This window comes from Rutilus rutilus (genome assembly GCF_951802725.1).
Source record: "Rutilus rutilus genome assembly, chromosome: 15".
NCBI classification, from domain to species: domain Eukaryota; kingdom Metazoa; phylum Chordata; class Actinopteri; order Cypriniformes; family Leuciscidae; genus Rutilus; species Rutilus rutilus.
In genome coordinates this window covers 27,659,847-27,672,342 of record NC_140220.1, presented here as the reverse complement: position 1 = coordinate 27,672,342, position 12,496 = coordinate 27,659,847, and the positions used below count along the sequence as shown (strand labels likewise).

The 12,496-nt window shown below is 36.5% G+C and overlaps 1 protein-coding gene across 5 annotated transcripts in view; it reads right to left on the bottom strand.

Annotated features, from left to right (window-relative positions):
* The window catches only part of clocka (clock circadian regulator a), a 69,710-nt gene that overhangs the window by 43,563 nt on the left and 13,651 nt on the right, over positions 1 to 12,496 (bottom strand). The gene's annotated exons all lie outside the window — the stretch shown is intronic.

Below are 12,496 nucleotides of genomic sequence, written 5' to 3'. Positions count from 1 at the left end.
TATTCGGCAGTCCTGTGGGCGAAAATGCCTTGTTGATGCTAGAGGTCAGAGGAGAATGGGCCGACTGATTCAAGCTGATAGAAGAGCAACTTTGACTGAAATAACCACTCGTTACAACCGAGGTATGCAGCAAAGCATTTGTGAAGCCACAACACGCACAACCTTGAGGCGGATGGGCTACAACAGCAGAAGACCCCACCGGGTACCACTCATCTCCACTACAAATAGGAAAAAGAGGCTACAATTTGCACGAGCTCACCAAAATTGGACAGTTGAAGACTGGAAAAATGTTGCCTGGTCTGATGAGTCTCGATTTCTGTTGAGACATTCAGATGGTAGAGTCAGAATTTGGCGTAAACAGAATGAGAACATGGATCCATCATGCCTTGTTACCACTGTGCAGGCTGGTGGTGGTGGTGTAATGGTGTGGGGGATGTTTTCTTGGCACACTTTAGGCCCCTTAGTGCCAATTGGGCATCGTTTAAATGCCACGGCCTACCTGAGCATTGTTTCTGACCATGTCCATCCCTTTATGACCACCATGTACCCATCCTCTGATGGTTACTTCCAGCAGGATAATGCACCATGTCACAAAGCTTGAATCATTTCAAATTGGTTTCTTGAACATGACAATGAGTTCACTGTACTAAAATGGCCCCCACAGTCACCAGATCTCAACCCAATAGAGCATCTTTGGGATGTGGTGGAAAGGGAGCTTCGTGCCCTGGATGTGCATCCCACAAATCTCCATCAACTGCAAGATGCTATCCTATCAATATGGGCCAACATTTCTAAAGAATGCTTTCAGCACCTTGTTGAATCAATGCCACGTAGAATTAAGGAAGTTCTGAAGGCGAAAGGGGGTCAAACACAGTATTAGTATGGTGTTCCTAATAATCCTTTAGGTGAGTATATATATATATATATATATATATATATATATATATATATATATTAGGGTAGTCCTTATCAAGTCCAATATTGTGCAAAATGTTAGTGTCTTAACCTCTTAAACTGTTCCTTTTAACTTCAAAATTGGAAATATGCAAAAATGTTGACAAAAAAATGATATCTAGAGGTAGCTCAATCATGTGGAAGATTGCCTATGTTAAAGGAGAACTCCGGTCAATTTTAACATTGAGCTCATTTTTTTTGTACATTTGGAGTGCTGTCAGTACAGAGAACAACGAAAAAAATCGTTTGTCGATTTCACGCGCGTGATCATAGGTACTAAACCTATGCGCGTGAACTCGACAATCGATTACTGTGGACTTCGACCGAAAACAGGATGTAAATACAGGTATGTGCGCTGGCTGAATAAACATCATTTTTTATATATTTCTTTCACATCTACTGCAGTCAGATTCACCCGCGTTCACTCCGAAGGAATCACTCACATGACCTGTGCACTTGTAATGACACATCAAGGATGTTAAGAGGCTAAATGCAGGTTTAAAACTTGCCCCATTGAAGTCAACTGGGTGCAAATTTTAAAACGAGGATAACACGGTGTAGGCAACACCGATTTTTGTCGTTGTTCTCTGTACTGACAGCACTCCAAATGTACAAAAAAATGAGCTCAATGTTAAAATTGACCGGAGTTCTCCTTTAAGCTGTGCGGCGTTATTGTGATATGCAAGTAATATTAAAAGTTGCTGCAAATGAACTACATTTTATTGAAATCAGAGCAACACTGACATAACAACAATGACAACAATCTAAAAAAAAGCACAACATTTTCAACAATCCCTCATTTCTGATGCTCAGCAGCTAGTGTTGACTTTTTGCAGTCTGGATAGATCCGTCGGTGATCTTCCACCACATGAAGGAGAAACTGCAATTGTTCTTCAGAGTGTGTGAGATAGCCATTGTATTCTTGAATCAGAGCCACTCCTCTCTCGGCGTGATCATTGACTATACTTTCATTGCATGTATAATTGCCTGTGGCTCCTGATAATCTGCTTGATTCGGCCAAAGTTCCGGGTCAATTTCAAGGAACGTAATGTAATTTTTTAAACCAAAAAATTTGCTCTAAACCAAAACAATAACCAAGGTGATCATCAATAGAAATATGTATTGATTCCACCAGGAAAGGTAAATCTGCTAAACCAGGTCATGGATGGATTCATTTGGATTTAGTTTCTACAATAAGTAAACTGAGATATGTATCTAAAATACATATTTAGGAATATATGGAGCATATGGAATATGTGGAGATTTTTTTGGAATTTTACTAGCCAGGTACAACACCAATTCAAATGATCGTTTTTTACGAAAATCATCAAAATCTCAGAAAGTTTAACGCTATTGAGCTACCAGTAATTATTATGATACTGCCATAAAAATTGGAATGCTGTACTTATATAAAGGAACAATTTGAAGGGTTAAGAGCATGACAATTGGAGACTTTAAAAATAAGGACCACCCTAATATATATATATATTTATTCAGTTTTACTTGCAATGAAAAAAAATGTCTTATAGTTTTGGTTTAGTTTACACCACAGGTGGCATATTCCTGTAGCTCAACAGAGCATGGCGCAAGTTCAAGGATTCAATTTCTAGGAAATTCATGAACTAATAAAATGTATTCTTGAATGCAAGTCTCTTTGGATAAAAGCGTCTATCCAAATGCACAAAAATGTAAATGAAATTGTTACGCATAATGACGTATCGCGATGTGTATCGTCAGATAGCTAAAACTTCTTCCATGTTTCACACAAGACATTTTTGGTTAAATGATTAGTCAAATTACCATTCAAATCTAAGTTTTTCTTTAAACTCTCTGAAAAAATGTCTAATTTCAACACAAACTTAATCACCGCCATTACTAACTGTATCCATACAGTCGAGATAACCAAACATGGCTTTTCCTGTTCCGTTCCTGTCCACATTAATTTTTTTTAATAAATTCATGCAAGGTGCCTACACACATTCTCACTCTCCCTTTTTTTTTCCTTCTCTCAGTCAGATCGAGTCTCTACAGGCTCGCTGTGTGTTTGCGTGCGTGTGTTCTCTCAGATGTAGGTCAGTAAAGCTCTGAGGATGTGAGTCACTCCAGCATGGATCTTCGGTGCAGCTCTGCACGCACGGAGACGCCGGCATGACAACGGTGTCCATCGGCAATGCCATAGCAACCACTCTCACCAAGCGGGGTAAAAATAGATGTACTGAATTCCTCCACAGCAGAGTTTCCCTCTCATATTCTCTCTCTCAGCATTTTCTCCATTACTCATGCGGCAATCTACACAATCATCTAGAAACGCTCTTCAAGAGAGGTTCTTCGCTATTTATTTCTACCTGGATAAATCACAAAAATTCAACACGCAACCAGCTGAAACACAGATATTGGTGAAATGTTTACTTCTCCTCACAAAAATATGACCACAGCTGAAAAAGAATGAATGTGCACTGAAAATCATGAGGAAACTCTTATGCCCAAATCTGCAGCGCAGTGATTCCCATGCTTAGGTATGAAGAGGTTTCCATTTATAGCATTGCTCTCCTCTTACCTTTATACATTCCACGCCAACACCATTTTCCCTGAAAACATGTAATTGTTCTTTTCTAGGGACATCGTGTTATCTTTAGGTGTAGTTACTGTTAAGATAACATTGGTTAAATTGTCAATACAGTGCAGTATGTAAGCCATATTTCTCCTTATCAAGCTGAAATGACATCCGTCCCATTTAAGTCTAGAAAGGCAGGGGATTTCTCACTCACTCACTCAGCGCAAACTCCATTCACATGTCACACCTCTGCACATCTGCACAGAAAATGGCAAGAGAACATGAACCGAAATGGATGGTATTTATTTAGGTTGTGAAGAACTCTTCTCTTTTGTGAGCCAACTCTTAGTAGTAAACCTAAGACTGTAAACACATACATTATTCAATTGATCAAATCAAATCAATTAATTAAAACTTTTGAGTTTTGAGTCTTTTAATCTTTTAATTACATGATATGCCGATTAATTAATCAAATGAATCGCAACTGAATCACACATCAAATTTGGCTGAGAAATTATCCCCAAATGATCTTCTGAAATCATCATTGTTTTGAATTAGAAAAGCATTAAATAGACATTACAAAAAGTAGCTTTAAAAAGTTTTTTTTTATTCAACAGAATTTATTATACAATTTTTAGGCTACAATGGCCATGATCTTTTTTTCAGGAGCTGCATCTGAATTGTTATTTAAATATAATTAATGAGCAAAAAAAAAAAAAAAGTATGTTCTGCAAAAGAAAGACATATAAGTCATACAGGTTTGAAACGACATGAGGGTAAGTATAAACAGAATTTTAATATGGGCAAACTATACCCAATTATTTTTAATGAAATGATACTCTAAATCAGAAACTAAAACTGGCAGTAGGTTGCTGTAAATGTCTAAATGAGTAAGTCATTGAGTCATTAAGTTATTGAGTCATTCATTCATTAATTAATTAATTAATTCGATTCTTTAAAAAGTCCCTTTTATGGAAAGTCTGTTTACTCGGCAGCCATATTTGCAACGCCTCCGGGCAGCTATTTCGGGAATCCAAGATCAAGTCATATCTACTTGAAGGGGAATCCTGAAATCTCAAAAACTGCTTGCAGAGCTCACAATTAAATAACATATTTCAAATCTGCAACAAAATCTGACATGAACTGTCCCATAAATGTTGTTTCTTATGCTCCAATAGCGTTAAAAAAAAAGTGTACTTTTCAGGCTAGACCAGCCAATGTGCCTGTGCAGTCCTATGCGCAATGACTTTACCAATCAGCGATTGGCTCTTTTATTTAGAAGGCCGTATTTATTTTTTAAGTATTCCGCCATATTGTGCGTTGCAGTTTCTATATCTCTATATCTATAGTCTGAGTAAATGGCTCTCTTTATAAATTGGCAATTGAATCATTGGTTCACCCAATTGATTCATTCAAAACGCAGATTCGTTCAGAAATGCTGTGTGCTGCTTGGAGACACAACAGTTCTGGTCTGACTTTAAAGGTGATATTTATGATTGTAAAATTGTGCAAAAACAGACGATATATCTAAAAGAACACAATATTAACTTCTTATTTATTGAACTGTTGTATAAAATCAATATCACACTTGCAATCGTGGGATATTGCTAAACTGTATGATATAAATATGAGACAAAGACTCATACAGGGGCATGTTTGCCCTGATATCTTGAATTTTAGGGTCATTCTATCTGCAATCTATAGGCTACATCACGCAGTAAGTTGTCCTGCATTCATGTTCATCACCAATCAACTGTATGAAATGTAAGACCTTCGTAGTTCTGGAGCGGGGCAGGTGCGTTAAATCATTTTAGTTATTATACCCCTGTATTTTTATCTAAAGTGGCTAGTCAGAAACAAAATTATATGTAGAATCTTTACACAAAATTAGTAAGAAGCCAAATTTCTGCAAAAATTATATATTGCCGAAATGTATACACTGTTGCTGAAAACTTGAGATGCACCGAGAATTGCATTTGGAATCAGATCAAGAAGAAGATCAAATGGAATCATGAGGTATCCCATAGGAAAAATATGAAACTTTCATATCGACAGTTTCCACTAACATGTTGATGGGTGTGGTTGGTGGTTGAGATGGTGATGATGACAGAGCAAAAGTGGCACTTCAGAGACAGGCTGGGATTGCCGTCTCTGTCAAACGCTCTCACAGGGCGGGAGCGGGGATGACTGTAACACCGTAACCATGACGATCAGTCCATAAGCAACCACGGCCGACATTTAAAACCAGCCATGGCTTAGATGCAAACACTGGGAAGTGAGGACCCAAACACAAACCAATTTTAGTCTAGTTTAGTGACAAAACATTTACATACTGTACAATCCAATTGTTCAAAAATCAAAATCATAATGCTCATCATGCCCAAATAATGCACACAAGAGAAATGACACAGTTTAAGCAGAAACAAACTAACAGTACATTTGATGGTGGGGAATCACGCTTACTACTATTGGTCCTACAGCCATAAATACACACACACAAACAGGCATATCAGGGTGACAGTAAAGTAATCAGATGGTTCAGTAGATGCAAGCAGTAAACACATCTATTTAATGAGTTCTCTAAAATCCAAACACAGCAGAGAGGTGTTTATATAAACAGTGCCAACACTTCAGCCATAAAACAATTCACTATCATTCCCAGAAACCTCTGCACAACTTTTCCACACTGCATTCAATAAATAAGAGATATTAATGAGTCACATGTCTCTTCTGATTGGGTTGCAGAAAAAAAAAAAAAATGCTAAAGGCAAATAAATTGTTTTTTAACTAACCATAGTATCACGTATAGGTAAGACAAAGATAAAAATCCTTAAATAACCCTTAAAAATGCTAATTCTGTCATTATTTAAGGCCCCGATATACTCTTTTTCGTTCTTCGTCTTGGGGTAAAACAAAGTTCGAATCCACGATATACTGTTATCGAACATATGACGGCGCTCAAACTGCTGAGAGCAGCGTTTAGATGAATATGTAAATATGTGCTGTGCGCTTTCCTCTCAATAACAAAATAAACAAACAACAAATCTGAGAAAACAACAAGCATTCTTTTAAATAAAGCACAAGAAAAAGCATCTGGTTACAGCAATGTGGTTTCCAATAAGTTTGCGCGAGCTCTGCAATTTGGCAATCTAAAGTCATGTCACGTTTATTTAGAGCACTTTAATCACTAAAATCAAGCAGCTTTACCATAAACAGTGTCAGTGTCTCATTTCATCTGAAGTACAACCTCATTATCTACCTAAAGCAGCTCTCCACAGTGTGTTCATGTTTTCATTCGTGGGTCAAGTCTGATCTCCGCGGATTGTGATTAAGCGGAAAAGATTTCCACGTGGAAGAAGGCAGAGCCTCCGTGTACACCTATTTATCACGTAATCGCCTTGAAAATAGTTATTGGCTTATTGGTGTGTTAGCTATTGATATTTTAATGCGGTCAATGCATCAATACAGGCTTACCAAAAAAATATAATAAAATAATAATAAAATGAGGCTCCATTTGACTGTGTATAGGTGCTAGACTTTTTGCTGAAACGTTTTCAAGCTTATCAAAAATAAGTTGGGATGTCTTTTTCATTATCAAGTATTTTCGTTATTTTCATGTACTACCATGCCACACTTTTTTTTTTTTTTTCATAATAAAATTCAATAAAATTAAATTACAAATGTAATTAAATAAGGCTCCATTTGACACTGTGTATAGATGCAGGCCTTTTTGCTGAAACGTTTTCAAGCTTATCAAAAATAAGTTGGGATCAAGTATTTTCGTTATTTTCATGTACTACCATGCCACACTTTTTTTTTTTTTCATAATAAAATTCAATAAAATTAAATTACAAATGTAATTAAATAAGGCTCAATTTGACACTGTGTATAGATGCAGGCCTTTTTGCTGAAACGGTTTCAAGCTCAACAAAAATAAGCTGGGATGCGTTTTTCATTATCAATTATTGTTGTTATGTCCATGTACTCGTGGCCATCTCTTATCTCTGTGCCGATAATCACCAAGTAAAGGTCATTTTTGTTTCCTCCAGGACACTTTATTACACCACACCCTGATTTCCCAGGGTTAGAGTCCCTTCTGTGGGCTTGCAGTCAACCTCAAGCCCCTGTGCCTGGATCTCACAAAAGCGCCCTTTGTTAGTGTGAATGTCCAGCAGTCTGCAGACAGGAAAATGTCTGAGCAATACTGCTTTCCACTGGCAGGGCCTCACACCGCCACTGGCAGGAGGCCCCACGGTGAAGTTGCTGCGGCTGTTGGTCTGGTCTTTCAGAGGAACGGCGAGGAGCCAGCCGCTGGCACTGACGCCAAGTGGGTCAGCCATGATCCCAGCCAGAGGGAGGCAGAGAGCACGGGAGAATGGAAGGAGGATTAGAGGCAAAATAAGGTGCCTTCTAAAGATGTCAAAATTGTTCATTAAAACAGATTTGCCGGAACTTACAAAGAAAATCTGGGTCTGTTTGTGCAGGTGATAGATTAATTCACCTCTATGAGATATGGACCGGCATACTAAGGAAAGCTAATGCCTCCAAAACAGAATCGAAAACAGGTTTCCCGAACATTCCCCCCATCTGCCATTGGTCGGTCAAAGAGATAGTCCCGCTCCAATCTCACACCATTGGTTGAGCAATGAAGTGTTGAGCTGGTTGTGATACTCAAAAATGGCAATGATTTGATATTGTCACAAAGTTTACACTTTTCAGGTAGATCAACTAACGAATGTATTGTTAAATCAACAAAACAAAAACAGTAAAGGAATATTCCTAGTTTGGTACATGAATCAGCTCAACCAGCAGCATTTGAGGCATTATGTTGATCGCCCCCAAAAAAATGATCTGATAATTCTTTACAATAAGGTTTCATTTGTTAACATTAGTTAATGCATTAACTAACATGGAATAACAATGAACAATATGTTTTTACAGAATTTATCAATCTTTGTAAATGTTAGCTAATAAAAATATTCATGTTTGTGCTAGTTCACAGTGCATTAACTAATGTTAACAACAACAACAACTTTGGATCTTAAAAATGTATTAGTAAATGCGGAGCAAAAATGATGTAGAAGTTTAAAAAATGAAGGTTATGGTGAGGCATCTATAATGGAAGTGAATTGGGCCATTTTTTCTGAAGGATTTAAAGTAGAAATGCCAGGCTTATAATTTCAGAAATGCTTTTACAGACAGTACTGTGCAAAAGTCTTAGGCATGCTAATGTTTACGGATTGTCACAGTTCCCTTTTAAAAATAAGAAATGTCTTTGCAACCAACTGAAATAAGTATGTTTAAATAGATGTACTAAAACTTCAAATAAAATGAAAATGAAAGTGACAATAAAAATAAAAGATATATTAATTTGATACTTTAATAGTACATAAATACTAAAATAACATTAGTCATTGTGTGATTCAGGTTAAAGGCCTCACGTGTGTACCTGTTTGCTTCTGTATATTGTTATAGCCAAGCTCACGTGAGCCTCTCCCAGTCTAAAGGCGGCTGATTGTGTCCACAGGTCAAACGCAGACAAACATCCTATTTCCTCTCCCTTGCTCACCTGTTACGCCTGAATGACACACAAAAACTGCACAATCATGCAAATACATAAACAATAGGCATCAAGGGGAGCCGAAAAATCCACTAATCATTTATAACTTAACTGCCATATTTAAGACATCAAAAATCAAGCAAAATAATGACTGATACACAAAAAAACTACTAGCGCAATCATCATAAAGATCTACAAGCACCAGATTTACAGTTGTAATCCATTATGTTCTCCTTGCACTTTTCTCAGAATTAACTATGGTATGTACACACACACCATATAACATCCTACAAAAACACACACAAGATCTGAATGGAAAGAAAACTGTTTGATTCAGCTACTAATTGCTTTTTTATGTTATTAATAATTAAGAATAAAGCAGTTTTATCTCCAGTCAAATCTTCAGAATTAGACTTTTCTCAAAAACGCGACCTAGTTTCATAACGGAAATGGTTCAAAGGAACAAAATTTCTGAATTTCAGCATGAAACATGAAAGCAAAAACACAGGCAAAAGCATTCCTCATTTAAAAGTTGCTTTGGGTAAGAGCGTCAACTAAATTAATCAAACGTTAAGTACTTCAATTAAAATGTGTAATTAAATGATTAATAATTCAATTATGCAAAAAGAGCAAAAAAAATGCAAGTGAATATCTTAACTAACTGACATTTCAAAGCAGTAAAAACTTGAGGATCCAAGACTACCGAGCTTGATTAAAATGTTGTTTATCCAAGTTTTTCCAAAACCAAAAGTCTCCTGCTAAAGAGCTTTACATGCTAGGAAATACACATACAGGAAGCAGAATGACAAAAATAAGACAGTGAACCAATACACTGAATCTGAACATTTACATTTACTCATACGGCTTATACTTTCAGACCTTAAAGGGATAGTTCACCCAAAAATGAAAATTCTGTAAATCGTTTAAATCACCCTCAACTTGTTCCAAACCTGTATGACTTTCTTTCTTCTGCTGAACACAAAAGAAGACATTTTGAAGAATGTCGGGAACCCCATCGACTTTTTGTTGTGGTATTTAGAGGAAAGAATTCAGAGGAAAGAAATTCGTACAGGTTTGGAACAAATTGAGGGCGAGTAAATGATGACCGAATTTTCATTTTTGGGTGAACTATCCCTTTAACAACTTCCAGTTGGAAGAGGACTAACTGGACAACAAAAATGTTACTCCACATTTTTGAGCAACTGTAATTGAATTGTCTAAAACAGAGGTGTCAAGCTCAGTTACTGGAGGGCCACAACCCTGCAGAGTTTAGCTTCAACCCTAATTAAACACACCTGATCCAGCTAATCAAGGTCTTCAGGATTACTAGAAACTTCCAGGCAGGTGTTTTTGGAGCTGGTTTGGAGCTAAACTCTGCAGGACAGTGGCCCTCCAGGAACTGAGTTTGACACCCCTGGTCTAAAATGTCAACCCACAGGATGCTCTATGTTTGGCCATTAATTGGTGCAGTCGCAACGGTACATTTCCAAATACAGCAGAACCTTAAGTGTTGTATTCACATAATTGATCATATTTTAATCGGAAAAGGTAATGAACAACATTTCCTGAAGACATGCACATTTAGGGGCAGAGAATGTGTTAAATAATTTTTAAAAAAGTTGTGTGAACTGGTTCTATAGGAGTGTGATTAGCTCTTTTTGCCCCGGTTTATTTATTTATTTTCTATATCTACTACAGTCTTCTTTTAGCTCTTAATTCAATTGTTAGGTGAAAAAAATCTTTTGTGCTTTTTATTAGCAAATATTTAGGAATATTTGCCAAACCTTCAGAATTTCTCCTCAGTTTACCGATACAAATGAAGGCAACTGTATAGTAAAAAGCCTTTTGTTTTCCCACACTGTGGTCAGAACCGTTCAGAGAACCATTAGCATACTGTATACCCAACCCAGGCTAAACTTACATTATGTGTAAATATCCTGCAGGTCTTTAGTGGCCAGAATGTAAAATTAGCATACAGCTGACAGGCTTGCTACAGACATGAAGGGCTGTCGTCAGCAAAGCCACGCCATCCTCAGAGCTAAAATACAGTGTTGTGGCTTCAAAAACGACACGCTGCAGGCGATTTCAGCCGAGTCATACGGCCTCTCCAATTCCTCACTTTTCCCTAGTGCACAATCACCCCTTTTCCTCTTAGTGAGAGAAAAACACAGAAATAAGTGTGACGTGAGGTGGGCTGAAGCCTAGACACTGAGATCACGGGAAACTGTGTGTGTATGTGGGATCTCCAGGGAAGTTTTTTTTTTCTCAGTTCCGAATCCCAAATCAGGACTGTAGCCTGCAGCCACATCGATCCACATGAAAATACAGAAGCAGTGCTTAGTGCAATACACATCACTTACAAATGCAAGCATGGCATCTTCATGCAAATTACACTGCAGGTCTGAAAAAACAAAACAAAAACAAAAAAGCTGTGCGAAATTTGAATAATAATGAGAAAAGCATTCCCACTGCAGCAGCACTGGGATGTAAATGGACCTTTACAATGTTTCCTTGTAAAGCATGTTGCTGAATTAAGTTTGTTAACCACAATGATTTCAGTTCTTTCATGAGGTTAGTAATGTAGGCAAGTTTGATCTTTTTGACTGGTACACTCCAAAAAAAATACATTTCTGCTGTATGTTTGATTTAACTTATTAAAATGGACGAATGCAATAATTCTTGTACATTTTGTCACAGTTTTAAGTTAATTGTGTGCAATCAATTAAAATTTGTACAATGGATACAAATGGATACTCGTTTGGATATGGACAATTTTCTATTGGCTAGAACCAATTTTTTTTTTTTTTTTTTATGTAACATTATGCATACATGTACTGAAGTTTACACTAATTTTTTTTTTTACATAAGTATATAATATTATTTTTTTATGCCAGAGGAATGTTTGGTACTACTAAAGTTTGAAGTCACACTGATAAAGTAAATACAAAAAAAAAAAAAAAAAAAAAGTAATTTACATGAAAAAGGTAGTTCAGGCAATAATTAAAAGTAAAATCTATATTAGTACTCAATTCAAGTATGTAGAAATGAAAGCATAAATATCAACGTTATACAATTAAGTAAAATTACTCAACTTTTCTGATACTGGTGTTCCCATCATGCACTGGGCCTTGAATAATTAATGAGCTGTATTTTCAGCTGTATTTACACTGTTGTATCATTTACACTTTAAAAGTGTGGTTTAATTCAATGTTATATTGTTTGAGAGAAATGTATTGCAAAGGAATCTTAAACTAAATATATATTACTCAACATTTTACTAGCCAGGTTAAAATTACTTATTTTCTCTGTTACTTTCACTTAACTTAGTTAAGTAGAGTTTACTTAATTCCATATGTGAAATTTACTTTTAAAAAATGCACGCAAAAACTTAAGTTAACTAAAAATTAAGTACATTTTACTTATTGTTT